Source organism: Urocitellus parryii, chromosome 10, assembly GCF_045843805.1.
Source record: "Urocitellus parryii isolate mUroPar1 chromosome 10, mUroPar1.hap1, whole genome shotgun sequence".
In the NCBI taxonomy this organism is placed as follows: Eukaryota; Metazoa; Chordata; class Mammalia; order Rodentia; family Sciuridae; genus Urocitellus; species Urocitellus parryii.
Window position 1 is genome coordinate 70,082,134 of NC_135540.1, and position 17,950 is coordinate 70,100,083.

At 43.0% G+C, this 17,950-nt stretch overlaps 1 long non-coding RNA gene across 1 annotated transcript; it reads right to left on the reverse strand.

Annotated features, from left to right (window-relative positions):
* Positions 1-2,126: 2,126 nt before the first annotated feature.
* Positions 2,127-16,066, reverse strand: LOC144257305 (uncharacterized). The gene is made up of 3 exons (XR_013344423.1): positions 15,953-16,066; positions 13,045-13,118; positions 2,127-3,258 (listed from the first exon to the last, which is right to left on the reverse strand). It is a non-coding gene; the product is annotated as an uncharacterized LOC144257305 (long non-coding RNA).
* Positions 16,067-17,950: the final 1,884 nt, after the last annotated feature.

The window sequence follows — 17,950 nt, forward strand, 5'->3', positions numbered from 1 at the left end:
CTCGCCTTAGAGGGAACAGAACCCAAGTCCTGGAAACTGCCTTTAAGACTCCAAATTTGTTTTGGAGAGGGTAAAAAAACACCAATGTTGGAGAGGACTATGATGAGTTTTAGTTAAAATTGATTTCTAAATGTGGAATCAGAATAAAGTAATACATGTATAATATAAGCATATATCGTTGTTTCTAAATTATCATGTTAAATTTCATGCGTATCTATTAGATCTCCTGAAAAGTTGATATCATCAGGAAAAAACTCCATTTTTATCCTCTTCCTGGGAAATATTTTCTATTCCCACACTGAAATTTTTTCTTAAACTTGGTTTCAGCTTTTATTTTGACACCTGTGTTTGTATATTCATTTTTTTAGATCGAGGATTACTTGTATATATCATCCAATCACCTGTTTTTAATTCAATGTAATCATACACACACACACACACACACACACAGACACACACACACATTGATCAGGAGTTATTACCATCCTTTTTCTTTATGAGGCAGCAGAAGCACAGAGAAGATACAGAATATGCCCAAGACTCCACAGTGCATTTCCTACTGAATGTTTGTGTCTCCTCCAAATTCATGTTGAAGCCCTAATGCCAATGTGATGGCATGAGAAGTGGGGCCATTTGGAGGTAACCAGATTTCGATAGGCCGGTGGTGGCGGGGGGGGGGGAGGCGCGGGGCATGTCTCCCAAGATGAGATTAGTTTTCTCAGAATTTCAAAAAGAGACCAGGGCTTACTTGCTCTCCACCAATTGAGAATACAGTGAGAGGCAGCCAGCTATGAGCAAAAAGAGGGCTCTTTCCAAGAATTCAATCTATCAGTACCTTGACCATGAACTTCCCACCCTCCCAAATGGGGAGAAATAAATGTTTCTTAAGCTTAGAGTATTTTGTTGTAGCAGCTAGAACTGACTAGGACAGTCAGTGAAAGGACTTTGTGAATATTCAATGAAATAATGTATGCAAAGTGGTCTATGAATATAAGCTATTGCATTATCACCTTCATCATCATTACCATTTTTCCTAACCAAATGGCATAGGAGCTATTTTTCACACCTAATTCAATTCCAAAAGAAGCCACTGATATTTCTCCAGCAGAAAGAGGTTATGACTGCTCCAGATGAGTTACTACCTAGATTTTCAGGTTGTTTGTGGCCATTTTATGGATCTACATAGACCTTTGGCTGCTCTGTAAATGAGTTTTCTGGCCCATCATGAGATGTATACCCCTGTGCCATCAATACCATCCCCTTTTAGGGTGTCCAATTATGACCAGTCATTTACATCTTGAGCCATTCTGAAATCCATGTGGATTTTCTCTTCCTCAGAGGTCTATAGAAACATGAATGACAGGTGATGTCACTGAACAACAAAGATGGGAGAGGACAGCTTGAAGAGCATGGAGAGGAGCCAAGCAATCAGAGAAAAAATAACACTAAGAGTGGAGGAGGCCAACCTCTGTCCAGAGGGCTCTGGGAAGAGCCAGCCTGATTTACTTCTGGGACCTGCTATTGGGCACTGGCCTGGGCAGGCACCAAGATGTGGTTTCACCAGACTGAGGTTCTGATGGACTTGGTGTCTGGTGCAAAACTTTAATTCAACTGTTAGCTCTAAAAACAGGAAAGCATATTTCTAATCAATAAAATTTTCCCTTTTTGACAATATTATGGTACAAAATTCTGATGTCTTTTTCAGATTCAAAAATGAAATAATATAATCTAATATTATTTCAGCATAATATTTAAAACAACACAAAATGTAAGCATGGCTTTAGATTTCTCACAAAACATATTTTCCCCCAGATTAAATTTTTATTCAAATATATCATTTATATATCTTTATGGGGTATATTATGGCAACTCAATAGACGTAGACAAGTTTTATCATGCAACTTTGATATTACATCCAGGAAGTCCCTATAATGAAACCTGAAATTAGATTCATTGTGATGAATTACTTTTTCTAGAATTCATACTGTGACAGAGTCTGAGAGACTGTCTCTTCAGGCCCTTCAAGAATTAGGACATTCTAGCATTTCAAGCAGGCATTGATGCAGGAAAGATGAGTCTGGACACCTGAGGAATTTGGAGGAAGCAGATTTATTTAAGCTGCAGCAACCCAGAAGGGATAACACCAAACAATCTCTGGACCCCAGGTCTGGAAATTCTCTAACATTGCAGTGGGTGGTTACACAGCACAATGTTTAATATAACTTAACTTTGTTCCACATTCATAGGTTAAACAGAGGTTTCACAATGTTTTACACAGAAAACAGAAATTTTCACACATCAAAAAACTTGATTGGAGACTATTTTTCTTTAGGATGTAGATGAGCACAATACCTTTATTTTTATGTGGTGCTGAGAATTGAACAAGGGGCCTCACATGTGCGAGGCAAGTGCTCTATCACTGAGCCACAACCCCAGCCCTGCAGGCCTAACTCTTACAAGAAAGAGAAACCTGGCCTTTACAACAAAAAGGAGCTCAAAGCACAATGAGTGCTCTGGAAATTTTGTTGACTTCTTAAAATAATCTCTTCTTGATTAGGAGAGAGACTTGTGTGTTACAATTAAGGTGGGAGTCTTTTGAAAACTACAGCATTACCCCCTTTGATGCTCATTATTTAATCCTCTAAGTCAAAGGGCATTATTATCTTCTTGGCTTAAAGTTTTATATAATGTAATATCATAGTTCTTGTTTCTCTTTTTTAAAAAGGAAACCTGCTTCTATTGTAGAACCACTAGTTTTAATGAAAAGAGGAAACAAACATGGAAGCAATACACAAGTTCAGAGCACAATCCATGCTATGTCAATTAAGCTTTTGAATCCACCAAGAAAAGGAAACCATCCTCCAAATAGTGAGCTTGGATCTCAACTGCAATGCCCTTTCAGGATTGAACTGGTACATGTGTTTGTTTTCTGATATTATTAACTATGTGTTTGATTGTTATCAGTCCTAGAGTCAAGACAAAACAAAGGACTCTGTATATGACAGAAGTAAGGGGTGGCAATGACAGGATAAGAGTGAAACAGTCCATTTTCCTTTTGGTTAGTATATCTTTCACCTTGTACATCCAACCCAGAGTGGCTGAAGCAGGGCTGATGTTTCCTCAAGCTTTGGGCACATTCAGGCTAGTCGGCTTCCAGAGTGACTTGAGCAGGGTTGGTGTCCTTCGGATCTTTGAGTTTCTCTGGTGTTTCCTTCTTCCTGATGCTCAGCTTAAGGGGTACAAATTAAGGAGGGAAAGCTGCAAAAGAATGTGCGTAAGAATAAGAGATTTTATTTTCAGGAGGTTCCAAAGCAGGCTAAAAGAAACAAAGTATTACATAATGTATATCTCTGCATATGTACATACATGCATTGACATATTTGGTGACACTCTAAAAATTAGAGTAAGGGATTGTAGATAGTGCTCTATGTGGGGGTGTGACAAGAGGTGGGGGATATCCCAGGAGGCTTGAACTATGTAGATCTAAGTCAATGTAACTTTAAACAAATTTGAAAACAGCCTATAATTTCACAAGCCCGACCCAACATCGGCTTATGATCTTCCATATATTATTTTTTCATCTAAAAAATGAAGTCAATTCAACCGCCTGCTCACAGGTCAGTTGCCTTCCAAAGGTGCACCTCTAAGTGCGTTGACTTTAATCTCAGAATATATTTCTGCATGGAAATCATGTCAAATGCCTTCCTGGCTCCCAAAGTTTAGGTACTGCTCAACAGCTTAATTTTACCCCTGGCTTATCCTCCTCACCAACTTTACCTTACCAGATGCAAACCCAAGGTTGTACTTAGTTCTGCACCCTGGTCAAGGTCACCCAGTTAAGAGGGATTTAAATCCAGCTCTACCCAATCTGAAGTCTTTACTTCTCCTCACACCACCCCTTAGCCAGACAAACTTGCTTACTTCTATTTTTCCTTTCTTGATAATCTCTTGGAAGAAGCCAGTGTTAGGCTAAATTTGGTAGATTTGGAGGGTATTTTCCTAATAGGCTATTTTGCCTACAAGTCCAGGTATGGCCAGTCTGGCTGTCCCCAGCCTGCTGCAATGTACTGGGGCCTCACACCACTGCCCCAGAGAACCTGTGCCCAGATGACCCTATGTCCAGGACACAGAGTCTCCTCAGGGAAGAGTGGAGGAGTAGGAGAAGGAGACACCACGGAAAGTTCAGGAGAAAGGACCAGAAGGTTCTTCCAGGACTAGACTCCCAGAGCAGCCAAAGATCCCTCTCTATCTTGCCCTACAGGATCAGGTCTAGACCTTGCCAGCAGCTCCCAGGCTCTAACCCCACCCTCTCACCAGTGAGCTGGACCCACCTAGTCCCACCCACTGCCTGCTGTGAGGACTGCAGCCTTTATTTAGAGTGCTCACTTGTTTTTTTGGATGAGTTCTCTGAGTTAGAGCCACAACTCCTCAAGGGTCCTGAGGACTGGTGTCTGGTCCTGGGGTGACAAAAGGCAGGCAGCATGTAGTGGAACTTGGTGAGGTGACTGTAAGGGAGAATGATCAGTTTCCCAGCTCTTATACATCTTGAGCAGAGAAGCATCCTTGGGCTCAATTCACTGCAATGGCACCATCATGAAAAGGTGGCATATGGTGGCAAGAGCAGCATCCAGCTGTTTTGGGCATAGGGCATCAGGCGTCGAAAGTCAGGAGTCGAGTATTGGCGTGGGGTGGGGGTGACTGTGGTGGTGTCAGCATGCAGCTGTCACTTGGGAGATCCTTGATTCCTACTCATGGTGGCAGTGACAGTGAAACAATCCAGAAACAGTGGTTGTAACAACAGATGCATCCAGCCATGAGTGTTTTCATCTGCCATAGTGACAAGGGTTTGGCTGCATTTGCACTGAAGTGGGCACCAGTACTGAGTGTCACTGTCTAGTATCCATGTTAAAGTCTGGTGGCAGCAGGGTGGAGCTCCAGAGTCTGGCAGGGGCCGGAGCAACATGCAGCTGCATCAGGGGTCCATCCTCAGTAGCGGGGTCGGGCACCAGGTGTGGTGTAAAGTACGGTGACATTGGGGCCTTGGTGGGCATTGTTGGAGTCCATCTGGAGTTTGGAAGTTTGAGTGCTGCACAATGGTGGTGGCACCATAAGAGTTCAGAAGCAGGGGCAGCAACAACAGGCAGTGTCCAGCAGTGAGCATCTGCATCCTGCAGAAGTAACTGGGGTCCAGCTGCAGGACAGTGAAAGTGGCATCCAGTGGCCATGTGGGGAGTCTGGTTGGCTGCAGCGAAGAGTTCCAGGCTGGCAGGGCAACAAGGGCATGGGATAGTGGGTGTCAGAGTGATAAGGTAACCAGTAGCTGGGAAGTCCTCTGTGGTGGAGGCTCCAGGCCCTGGTCTTGTGCATGGTCGACTGGCCTGCTCAGGAAGAAGAATGCGGGAGGTGGTGGTACCCAGGCAGCTGCCCAGGACCTTCTGCTTCCCACAGCTGCCATGTTCGCTCTGTCTATGAGCCCACTGTGTGTGTCTGCTCACCCCATCGCCTGATATACCCTCTCTACTGAGGAAGGTTGTCTGCTAGGTTGGGCGGTCTTGAGAGAGAACCTCACCATCCCCAGCCACTTCCTGAGTGGACTGTGGGTGCAGAAAGCAGAGGTCCTAGGACATCTTCACCCCCAAAGTGCATTTCTGTGGCTGGGGGTGGCAGAAGACCAAGACAGAGAACTCGTTGCCCTTAGACTCCCACTGCCACCTGTGCCCTCCACCTTGTCCCAGCCCAGGGATGCACTTGGAGGGTGAGGATTTTCTAGGCCCCCCCACCTCCCACCTCTGCACTCTGCTACCCCAGCCCAGGGGAGATGTAGCTGGGGAGGGTGGGTGCCTTCTCCAAAGGCTGCCCCAGCTGGCAGCAGGCCTACTCATCCCTCAGAGGCTGCAACTCAGGGAGGGGCAGGGTGAACTCAAGGATTAGGTGAGCAGCCTGGTGGGCTCCAGGCCAATGCCAGGCATTGCTGGAATGGGCAGCATAAGGTCCTCAGCAGGTGTCTGGCTACCACCGCCTCCTGCGCCCTGCTTTGTGGGCAGGCAGGCCCTACAAGGAGCAATACCAGTTGCCTGGAGGAGCCACTGCAGAGGCCATCACAGCCTCCAGTCACCCTCTGACTCTGAGGCCTGCTGTCCCAAGCTGTCACCATCACCGCTAACAGAGCTCCACACTGAAGCCACTGGAGTCCCCACAGGGCCACCAGTGATGCCGCAGCCACCATCACTGCACTGGGACCAGACTCCTGCCACTGCCAGAGGATGAGAATGCAACTCTCTGGATGCCTGGCTTGACGTTGCCACCTACAGACTCCTCAGTTGCCTTTGCCACCGCTGCCATAACTGAACTTCAGACACCAATACCTCAAGCACAACACATCTTCATCGAATAGCTTAGCAAGACCTTCTAGATAACTTGCAAGAGCTTCTCCATCAGCACTTGTTTTTTTGCCTTGCACGTTTTCTTTATGGAGAGGGGCTTCTTGGCAAAAACATAATGGACCAAACTCTGGCAGTTGCAATGAAGTGGGCACCAGTACTGAGTGTCACTGTCTAGTATCCATGTTAAAGTCTGGTGGCAGCAGGGCGGAGCTCCAGGGTCTGGCAGGTGCAGGAGCAACATGCAGCTGCATCAGGGGTCCATCCTCAGTAGAGGGGTCGGGCACCAGGTGTGGTGTAAAGTACGATGACATTGGGGCCTTGGTGGGCATTGTTGGAGTCCATCTGGAGTTTGGAAGTTTGAGTGCTGCACAATGGTGGTGGCACCATAAGAGTTCAGAAGCAGGGGCAGCAACAACAGGCAGTGTCCAGCAGTGAGCATCTTCATCCTGCAGAAGTAACTGGGGTCCAGCTGCAGGACAGTGAAAGTGGCATCCAGTGGCCATGTGGGGAGTCTGGTTGGCTGCAGCGAAGAGTTCCAGGCTGGCATGGCAGCAAGGGCATGGGATAGTGGGTGTCAGAGTGATAAGGTAACCAGTAGCTGGGATGTCCTCTGTGGTGGAGGCTCCAGGCCCTGGTCTTGTGCATGGTCGACTGGCCTGCTCAGGAAGAAGAATGCGGGAGGCGGTGGTACCCAGGCAGCTGCCCTGGACCTTATGCTTGCCACAGCTGCCATGTCTCCCTCTGTCCATGAGCCCACTGTGTGTCTGCTCACCCCATCGCCTGATATAGCCTCTCTACTGAGGAAGGTTGTCTGCTAGGTTGGGGCGGTCTTGAGAGAGAACCTCACCATCCCCAGCCACTTCCTGGGTGGACTGTGGGTGCAGAAAGCAGAGGTCCTAGGACATCTTCACCCCCAAAGTGCATTTCTGTGGCTGGGGGTGGCAGAAGACCAAGACAGAGAACTCGTTGCCCTTAGACTCCCACTGCCACCTGTGCCCTCCACCTTGTCCCAGCCCAGGGATGCACTTGGAGGGTGAGGATTTTCTAGGCCCCCCCACCTCCGACCTCTGCACTCTGCTACCCCAGCCCAGGGGAGATGTAGCTGGGGAGGGTGGGTGCCTTCTCCAAAGGCTGCCCCAGCTGGCAGCAGGCCTACTCATCCCTCAGAGGCTGCAACTCAGGGAGGGGCAGGGTGAACTCAAGGATTAGGTGAGCAGCCTGGTGGGCTCCAGGCCAATGCCAGGCATTGCTGGAATGGGCAGCATAAGGTCCTCAGCAGGTGTCTGGCTACCACCGCCTCCTGCGCCCTGCTTTGTGGGCAGGCAGGCCCTACAAGGAGCAATACCAGTTGCCTGGAGGAGCCACTGCAGAGGCCATCACAGCCTCCAGTCACCCTCTGACTCTGAGGCCTGCTGTCCCAAGCTGTCACCATCACCGCTAACAGAGCTCCACACTGAAGCCACTGGAGTCCCCACAGGGCCACCAGTGATGCCGCAGCCACCATCACTGCACTGGGACCAGACTCCTGCCACTGCCAGAGGATGAGAATGCAACTCTCTGGATGCCTGGCTTGACGTTGCCACCTACAGACTCCTCAGTTGCCTTTGCCACCACTGCCATAACTGAACTTCAGACACCAATACCTCAAGCACAACACATCTTCATCGAATAGCTTAGCAAGACCTTCTAGATAACTTGCAAGAGCTTCTCCATCAGCACTTGTTTTTTTGCCTTGCACGTTTTCTTTATGGAGAGGGGCTTCTTGGCAAAAACATAATGGACCAAACTCTGGCAGTTGCAATGAAGTGGGCACCAGTACTGAGTGTCACTGTCTAGTATCCATGTTAAAGTCTGGTGGCAGCAGGGCGGAGCTCCAGGGTCTGGCAGGTGCAGGAGCAACATGCAGCTGCATCAGGGGTCCATCCTCAGTAGAGGGGTCGGGCACCAGGTGTGGTGTAAAGTACGATGACATTGGGGCCTTGGTGGGCATTGTTGGAGTCCATCTGGAGTTTGGAAGTTTGAGTGCTGCACAATGGTGGTGGCACCATAAGAGTTCAGAAGCAGGGGCAGCAACAACAGGCAGTGTCCAGCAGTGAGCATCTTCATCCTGCAGAAGTAACTGGGGTCCAGCTGCAGGACAGTGAAAGTGGCATCCAGTGGCCATGTGGGGAGTCTGGTTGGCTGCAGCGAAGAGTTCCAGGCTGGCATGGCAGCAAGGGCATGGGATAGTGGGTGTCAGAGTGATAAGGTAACCAGTAGCTGGGATGTCCTCTGTGGTGGAGGCTCCAGGCCCTGGTCTTGTGCATGGTCGACTGGCCTGCTCAGGAAGAAGAATGCGGGAGGCGGTGGTACCCAGGCAGCTGCCCTGGACCCTATGCTTGCCACAGCTGCCATGTCTCGCTCTGTCCATGAGCCCACTGTGTGTGTCTGCTCACCCCATCGCCTGATATAGCCTCTCTACTGAGGAACTAGGTTGTCTGCTAGGTTGGGGCGGTCTTGAGAGAGAACCTCACCATCCCCAGCCACTTCCTGGGTGGACTGTGGGTGCAGAAAGCAGAGGTCCTAGGACATCTTCACCCCCAAAGTGCATTTCTGTGGCTGGGGGTGGCAGAAGACCAAGACAGAGAACTCGTTGCCCTTAGACTCCCACTGCCACCTGTGCCCTCCACCTTGTCCCAGCCCAGGGATGCACTTGGAGGGTGAGGATTTTCTAGGCCCCCCCACCTCCCACCTCTGCACTCTGCTACCCCAGCCCAGGGGAGATGTAGCTGGGGAGGGTGGGTGCCTTCTCCAAAGGCTGCCCCAGCTGGCAGCAGGCCTACTCATCCCTCAGAGGCTGCAACTCAGGGAGGGGCAGGGTGAACTCAAGGATTAGGTGAGCAGCCTGGTGGGCTCCAGGCCAATGCCAGGCATTGCTGGAATGGGCAGCATAAGGTCCTCAGCAGGTGTCTGGCTACCACCGCCTCCTGCGCCCTGCTTTGTGGGCAGGCAGGCCCTACAAGGAGCAATACCAGTTGCCTGGAGGAGCCACTGCAGAGGCCATCACAGCCTCCAGTCACCCTCTGACTCTGAGGCCTGCTGTCCCAAGCTGTCACCATCACCGCTAACAGAGCTCCACACTGAAGCCACTGGAGTCCCCACAGGGCCACCAGTGATGCCGCAGCCACCATCACTGCACTGGGACCAGACTCCTGGTGTTGGGCCTACATTTCCTTTTAGCAGGTGCAGGGTTTCTGGTCTAATTCCTAGGTCTCCAATTCAGTTTGAGTTGACATGTTTGCAGGGTGAGAGGTTGGAGTTAAATTTTATTCTATTTCATATAGATTTCCAGTTTTTCCAGGACCATTGGTTAAAAAGGCTATCTTTTCTCCAACATATGTTTTTGGTACCTTTGTCTAGTATAAGATAATTGTATTGTGTGGGTTTGTCTCTTTGTCTTCTATTCTATTCTGTGGCCTTCATATCTGTTTTGGTGCTAGCTGTTTTTGTTACAATAGCTTTGTACTATAATTTGAGATCTGGTATTGTGATGCCTCCTGCTCTGCTCTTCTAGCCTAGGATTGCTTTGGCTATTCTGGGTCTTTTATTTTTCCAAATAAATATTATAAGTGCTTCTTATAGTTCTGTGAAGATTGTCATTGGAATTTTGATGGGATTTGCATTGAATCTGTACATGCTTCTGGTAGAATGCCATTTTGATAATATTAATTCTGCCTATATAAGAATATGAGAGATTTTTCCATCTTCTAAGGTCTTCCTCAATTATTTTCTTTATTTTTTGAGGGGGGAGGGTGGTACCAGGGATTGAACTCAGGGGAACTCAAGAACTTAGCCACATCCCCAGCCCTATTTTGTATTTTATTTAAAGACAGGGTCTTACTGAGTTGCTTACTGCCTCACTTTTGCTGAGACTGGCTTTGAACTCACAATCCTCCTGCCTCAGCCTCCCAAGCCACCGGGATTACAGGCATGCACCACCGAACCCAGCTATTTTCTTAAGAGTTCTATATTTCTTATTGTAGAGATCCTTCAACACTTTTGTTAGATTTATTTCCAAGTATTTTTGAGACTATTGTGAATAGAATAGTCTTTCTAATTTATTTTTTAGTTGATTCATCATTAGAGTATAGGAATACGATTGATTTACAAGTGTTGATATTGTATCCTGTTACATTACTGAATTCACTTCTGAGTTCTCAAAGTCTCCTGCTGGAGTTATTTGAGTCTTCTAAATATAGTAGTATCATATCATCAGCATACAGAGATAATTTGAATTCTTCTTTTCACATTTGCATTTCTACAGATTCCTTCTCTTGCCTGAGTGCTCTGGCTAGAATTTCAAGGACTATTTTGAAAAGGACTTGTGAAAGTGGGCATACTTGCCTTGTTTCTGTTTTTAGAGGAAGTGATTTCAGTTTTACTCCATTCAGTACAATGTTGGCATTGGGTTTGTCATATATAGCATTTTATTGTTCAGTTAAATTTCTTCTGTCTGTAGTTTTTCAAAATAAATGGGTGCTGTACTTTGTCAAATGGTTTATCTGCAACTATTGATATTATCATGTGATTCTTGTCCTTAAGTCTATTTTTATAGCAAATTACATTTATCAATTTCTGTATGTTGAGCCAAACTTACGTCTCTGAGATAATACCCACTTGATCTTGATGCACTTTTTAATGTTTTTGTCAACATTGTCAAGATTTTCTAGCTTATTGGGATATAAATTTTCAAAATAGATTCTGTGGTGATTTTTCCTTTTTCATCCTGAATTTTTTTTTTGCCTTCTTTCTTTTTGTTAGTGTTTATCAATCTTGTTTATCCTTTCAAAAAACCAATTCTTTCTTATGTTGATCTCTCCGATCTTTTTTTTTTATATTCTCAATTTCATTGATTTCTGCTCTGGTTTTAATTATTTCCTATCTTCTTCTGATTTTGGTATTGGTGTATTTGTTCTTGTTTTTCTATGACCTTGAGATGTAATGTTCGATTATTTATTTGGTATCTTTCTATTATTATACTATATGAGCTCAATGCTATGAACTTAGAGATTTTGATATGTTGTATTACTATTCTCATTTACTTGTAATTTTTTTAAATTTCTCTTCTGATTTCTTCTACTGTGCATTCATCATTCAAATGTGTAGTATTTAATCTCCTGGTGTTAAAGTGGATTTTTTAAAAAAATATTATCATTGATTTCTAACTTCATTCCTTTATGATCTGATAGAATGCAAGGTATTGTCTCTATTTTGCAAAGATTTGCTTTATGACCTAAAACATGGTCTATTTTAGAAAATTTTCCACTTGATGTTAAGAATAAGAAAGTGAAACAAGTCATTGATTGATGAAATATTTCATGGATGACTATTAGTTCCACTTATAAATTTTATTTTTTAATTCTGTAAAATCCTTATTTAGTTTATGTTTGAAGGATCTATACAGTGATGATAAAGGTGTGTTAAAATCACCTAGTATTAGTGTTTTGTTGATATATAATATTGATTTCATTTTTTAAATTAAAAATTTTGTTTGTTGGATGTATGTAGATGCTCTTTTGTTTGGGGGACTAATATTTACAATCATTATGTTTTTGATATGCTCCCTTAAGCAGCATGAAGTGACCTTCTTTTTCTCTTCTGATTTATTATGTCTTAATGTCCACATTATCTGATATGAGAAGAGCTGCCCCTGATTGTTCATGAGTACAGTTTGAATGGTATGTCTTTTTCATCCTTTTACCTTCAGTCTGTGGATGTCTTTGCCTGTAAGTTGAGTCTCTTGGAGACAGCATAATGTTGGGTCCTGCTTTTTAATCCAATCTGCCAACCTGTGTCTTTTTTTTTTTTTTTACATTCCATATTGTACCTTTATTATCATAAAGTTCTTAAGCACTCAATGTGGTTAAGAAATATTTTAGGCCACTGCCAAAGGGGAAGTGAGCTGAGGCTGGAGCGATGGCCCTGGTTTGGTGCCCGTGGCCACCGCCGCCGTCGCCACTAGCACGTCGGGAGCAGCTGCGGCCCCAGCCAGAATGGGGGCCGAAGTCGCGGCTGGAGTGGGAGCGGCGTGTGTGAGTAGCTGAAGTCGCCCGTGTCGCAACACCTCAAACTCAGCCGGAGCGCTTCAGGTGGGGGGAGCGACGGTCGCCCCCTGAGTACTGCCCCCCGCCCCCCGGCCCAGACAGCAGGGCTGGGGTCTCCCAGGCACCTGACTAGCTGCTGTCGCGCCAGGCCCTCCGACCCAGACTCCCTTCAAACTCTATTAAGACCTTGGAACTCAGAAAGGATAAGAACACTGCATAAAGACATAGGGGTAGTCACTGATGGGGACCTTCATTCCCACGCAGATCCACCTCAGGCCAGGATCCCTGCTCCTTTTCCTACAATGCCATTCCCTACACGGCACAAACAACTTGGACGGAAGTTCAAAGCAATGTTTATCTTTAATATGTGGAGGCAAGAGAGATTTCCAAATTACAAAAGTAAGCAACTGCAGTACTCAGAGCAACTTTGGAGGTAGCCTTATCAAACCTTCTAATTTTTCAGAGATTAACATAGGAGCTTAGAGCAGTTAAGGGGTTTTATTCATTGTTGAGTATAGTTATGGACAGGCTAAATATAGTCTTATTTTGTTTAATTTTGTCTTTATGAGGGTTCTTACCTGCAAATATACTTGAGAAGGTTGTAATTCACCACTGGCAAACTCTTCACCTGCTTTGCTAATTCCTTAACACCCTGAGTACAAAGAAGAAGAGAATTAATGTCATCTATGTATTGGTCTTGTTATTAAAGTAAGTAGAAAATAGCAATATTGTTCTTTATTTCAGCACCTATTATCAGTGAAAGAGTCTTTCCTGAAGATGTTCCACTGTTATGGGGAATATTTTAGAAATATTTTCAGAAATGTATAAGTATTTAAAATATTTCCCATAACTGCAGTCAATATAGTACAATAATGTGCCAATCAATCATGACTACATATAGGAAGGTGGTCCAAAAGATTATATCATCCATCTAATGATGGTATGGGCATCTTAGTTTGTATATGTACATGTTAAGGTATTTACACAATGATGAAACATATTAAAGATGTTTCTCAGAACATATCCCCAGTGTTATGTATTATTTGTAGAGAAACAGACTTAAGTGAAGCTCTTTTAACATTTTTAACAGTTGTTCACAATGACTGATGAGTTTTCAACTCATTAGTTGAAAACAAAAAATAGCATTGTTGTAGTGAAGGTCCTTCCCATTTTCACCATGCCTAGAAGGTTGATAAACACATGCCTACTGACTATTCAATCTCTCTGGATTGGTCATGCCTACAGTATATCATTAGTTGCGACACAAAGAGAGTTGGAAAGCCTGATCTTCCTGGAAAGTTCACAAGGGATTAATTTATTCTGTTCTCATGTAGAACTTCCTCTAAAATGTAAATGGCCCTAGAAAAGCCAATTGATAATGCAATCTGATTTCTTCTTCCTGTAAAGGGTCAGTTAGTAAGTATTTTAGGCTTTACAGGACACATGGTCTCTGTTATAACTACCTGAGTATTCTGTTATTATACAAAAACAGCCACAGTTGATATTATGAAACAACAACAAAAATAAAATTGCATTTGTAAAAACAGGCAGCAGTTTTTGACAATTATGGCAAGAGAGTTCAATGGAAGAAAGAAGAGTCTTCAAAAAAATGGTGCTGAGACTATTGGATATCCACATGCAGAAGAATAAAGTTGGCTCCTTTCCCTGCATCATAACATGAGCTCAAAATGGAACAAAGATCTCAGTGTAAGAGTTGAAGTTACAAAATTCTTAGAAGACCATAGAGGAGTAAATATGACTTTTTCTTAAACACAGGCTTCTTAGACATGACACAAAAAGCACAAATGACCAAATAAAAATAAATAAAATACATGAAATACTTCATCAAAATGAAAAAGGTTTTATGCTTTAAAGGACATCATCAGGAAAATGAAGAGATAATAATTTAAATGGGAGAAATATTAGCAAATCATATATCTGATAAGGAACATGATTTAACTATATAAATTCTTACAACTCAAAAATAAGACAAATACAGTTGGTCCTCCATATTCATGGATTCAACCAACTGCAGATTAAAAATGTTAGGAAAAAAATGTATCTGTACTGAACAGTACTGACATTTTTCTTATCACTGTTCCCTAAACAACACAGAATAACAACTATTAGCACAGCATTTACTTTGTACTATGTACTACAAATAATTTAGAGATGATTTAAAGTACACAGGAAGCTATGCCTAGGTTATATGCAAACACTACACCATTTTATGTAAAGGACTTGAACATTCATGGATTTAGGTATCTGCAAGGAGGCCTGGAATCAATCACCTGAGAGACTGGGATGGTTGTAATGCAATTAAAAATAGGAAACTAATCTGAATAGATATTTTTTTCCAAAGAAAGTATATAAATAGCCAATAAACACCATGAAAAAATATTTAGCATCATTAGCCATCAGGAAAACGCCATTCAAACCTCAATGATACACTCCTGACATGTATTAGAATGTCTATGGTCAAAAAGACAGATAATAGTAAGTGATGACAGAGATGTAAAGAGATTGGAATCTGCACACATGCCTGATGGTAATTAAAAATTCACACTCTTTTTGGAAAAAAAATAGAGCTACATATGGACCAGCAATTCTATCTTTAAGGTATATATCCAAATGAAATGAAAACATATTTCCATGCAAACCTTGGCACATAAATGTTCATAGTAGCATTATTGCTAATAGTCAAATAATGGAAATTTAAAAACTGATGAATGAATAAGAAATAGAATACTGTTTGGAAATTTTAAAAATGAAATACTGATAAATGGTACAATGTGAATGAACTTTGAAAAAGACGAAAAAGCCTAGTCACAGAAAACAACATATTGAATGATCTTGTTTATATAAAATGTCCAGCAGAGGCATACCTGTAGGGGAAGAAATTAGATTAGTATTTGCCAAGAGCTGGGGAAAGGGGAATTCACAGAGGCTCTGAGATTTGTTTTAGGGAAATAGAAATTTTGTAAATATTCTAAAATTGAATTTTAGTGCTGGTTGCACAACTCTGAGAATATATAAGTACTGAATTATAAAGTTTAAACCATTGATTTATAGTACGGTAATTACATCTCAATAAAGCTGTTTTTAACAAAAATAGGCAGGAAGTAGGATTTGGTTTATAGGCCATTATTTGAGATACTTTGGAGGTACTCAACAAAGGAGGTTATGAAACAAGGTGCCCGTGTTCTTCTTGGAAGATATGACCTAATGTAGGACCATGAATCAACCCTTTAGGGGAGCCAAGTGCCATAAAGCACTGATTTCATTCATTCAGCCACATTCTTCTTTCTGATCAGACAGGGAACAGAAATGGGACTTGAGTTGTGCATAGAAGGTCTAAATGTGTGTGATGAAGAGAATGGGGGAAATGTCCAAGAATAGGACAAGAGGAAAATTGCAAATTAAATAGTAAAATCACAGACAAAACCTGCATGCCAAAGCTTATTAAAAACAAATGCATCAACTTACCGCTTCCTCTTCCTTGCTGAGCAGCTTGGCACATGACAAGAAATCTTCATACTTAGCATATGGAATAACTGGTTCTGGAAGTTCTCGAAGATACAGTTTAAGGAGTGAGGCCACCGTGTGCACGTCCATGTTGCTATGGAGACAGAAGTTGAAAGGTATTTTAGGGGGTAACTTTATATCATTTAGTTTATTATTATTATTATTATTAGTGTGAAATATATGCCAAGGAGTCCCAATTCTATCTAAGTTTGCAACTGAATTAGTCAATCCAGTTTCCAGGGAGCACACACTTTTGTAATGTCTATTAGACGCCACCAAGGGTGGGAAAGAGAGAGTGACAAGACACTTTCAGACTCCTTCACGTGGTGTGAAAATAGTTGAAAGTTCAAGCATTTTGCTTAGGTGTGTATTTTTTATTTGTTCTTTTTAGATACACATATCAGTAGAGTGAATTTCAGCATATTATACATGATGTGGAGTTCCACTCATTGTGTATTCATATATGAACGTGGGAAAGTTATATCTGATTCATATGTGTATATTGGATGGCAAGCAAAAGTGTTAGCTTTGGAAAACTATGAGAATATATCAGGCCACAAAATATAATACACTTTACAACAAATACCAAATTTATGTTTGTGTATGTTTGTATTCTGTGTTAGAATTCATTACTTCTGAATCCTGACTTCATCTCTCAAAATGTTGAACTCATTTTAGGGAGACATTGGTGATTGGTTCCAGATACTTGAAGCTTAGTATGACACACTTTTTAAGCACAACTCATTATGAAGATGTTGGCTCTCAGCATAATTGCTTGTCTACTATTCTAAAAGAGTTGGGAATTCTTAGATCCCTCTAGAAAGAGAAAGGAAATCCTCTGAAAATAAACAATTACAATTTTAACATATTCTTTACATAACTCATATAATTTATATTTATCCCCTGCAGAACACCAGAGTGGCAGGATAATTTACTGAATGTGAATGTATATATTCTTCTCTGTATTCCCATTCCATGTTAATCCATGAATATGGATAACAGGAAAGAGGGGAACCAAACTGTTTTTGAGTGGGAGTTATTTATTTGGGGGGGGGAAAGAAGCAGGTTGAATAAGTGAGGCAGGAAATGTGGTAGTGAGTAAATCAGGGGATTCTGTAAGAAGTAAAAGCTTACACCATACTCCCAGTTTCAGGAGTGGGTAAGACCCTGGAAGGCTCTGCCTTTAGGATAGAAGCTGGGATGCAGCACTAGGGAGTACTCTCTTGTCCCAATGGTGATGCCATATGTATGAGCTAGGACAATGTGCCTCTCAGTTCTCAATTTTGAACTCATGGATTGATTTCATCAAGTATTTACTGCGTATCTATTCTGTGTTGGACACTATAGAAAACACAGTGGCTAGGGTCTCAGGAATTAACAAATAAAGGTATTTTTCAAGCCTGCTTATAATTTATAATTTAGGGGGGCAGCAAATATTAAGCCAATGATAATATACTATGTAATTATAGAGTTGTAGTGGGTGGTAAGAAGGAAAACTATAGGATGTTGTTTAATAACAATAGAGGACTAACCAGGCATAGGGTGGGCTTCTCTGAGGAAATGAGGCTTGGACAAAGATTGGAAGGGTGTAGTAGAGTGAACCGAGAGCAGAAGGACGGAGAAGTGCATTACTGCTTAAAGAAAGGAAGGGAAACAGTTTGAAGAGGGAGGCAGCCTTGTGCCCTTAAAGACCTGTTAAAGACTGGGAAATTCAGAGCCTCCAATGGGGGTGGATATGGTTAGAGTGGCAGGGAGCAGCTTCATGAGCCACAGAGCTTTACCTACCTGGGGACAAGCACTGAGGTTTTTTTGTGTGGGTGTTAGAGTCTGTCAGAATAAGCATACCATGAGTGATTTTGAAGATATTAAAATGATGATTTGATCTAATGGGGCATGTTACATTAACTTTATGTTTCTAACAAATAAGTATATTTTAAAAAATTGTCAATGGTAAGGCAA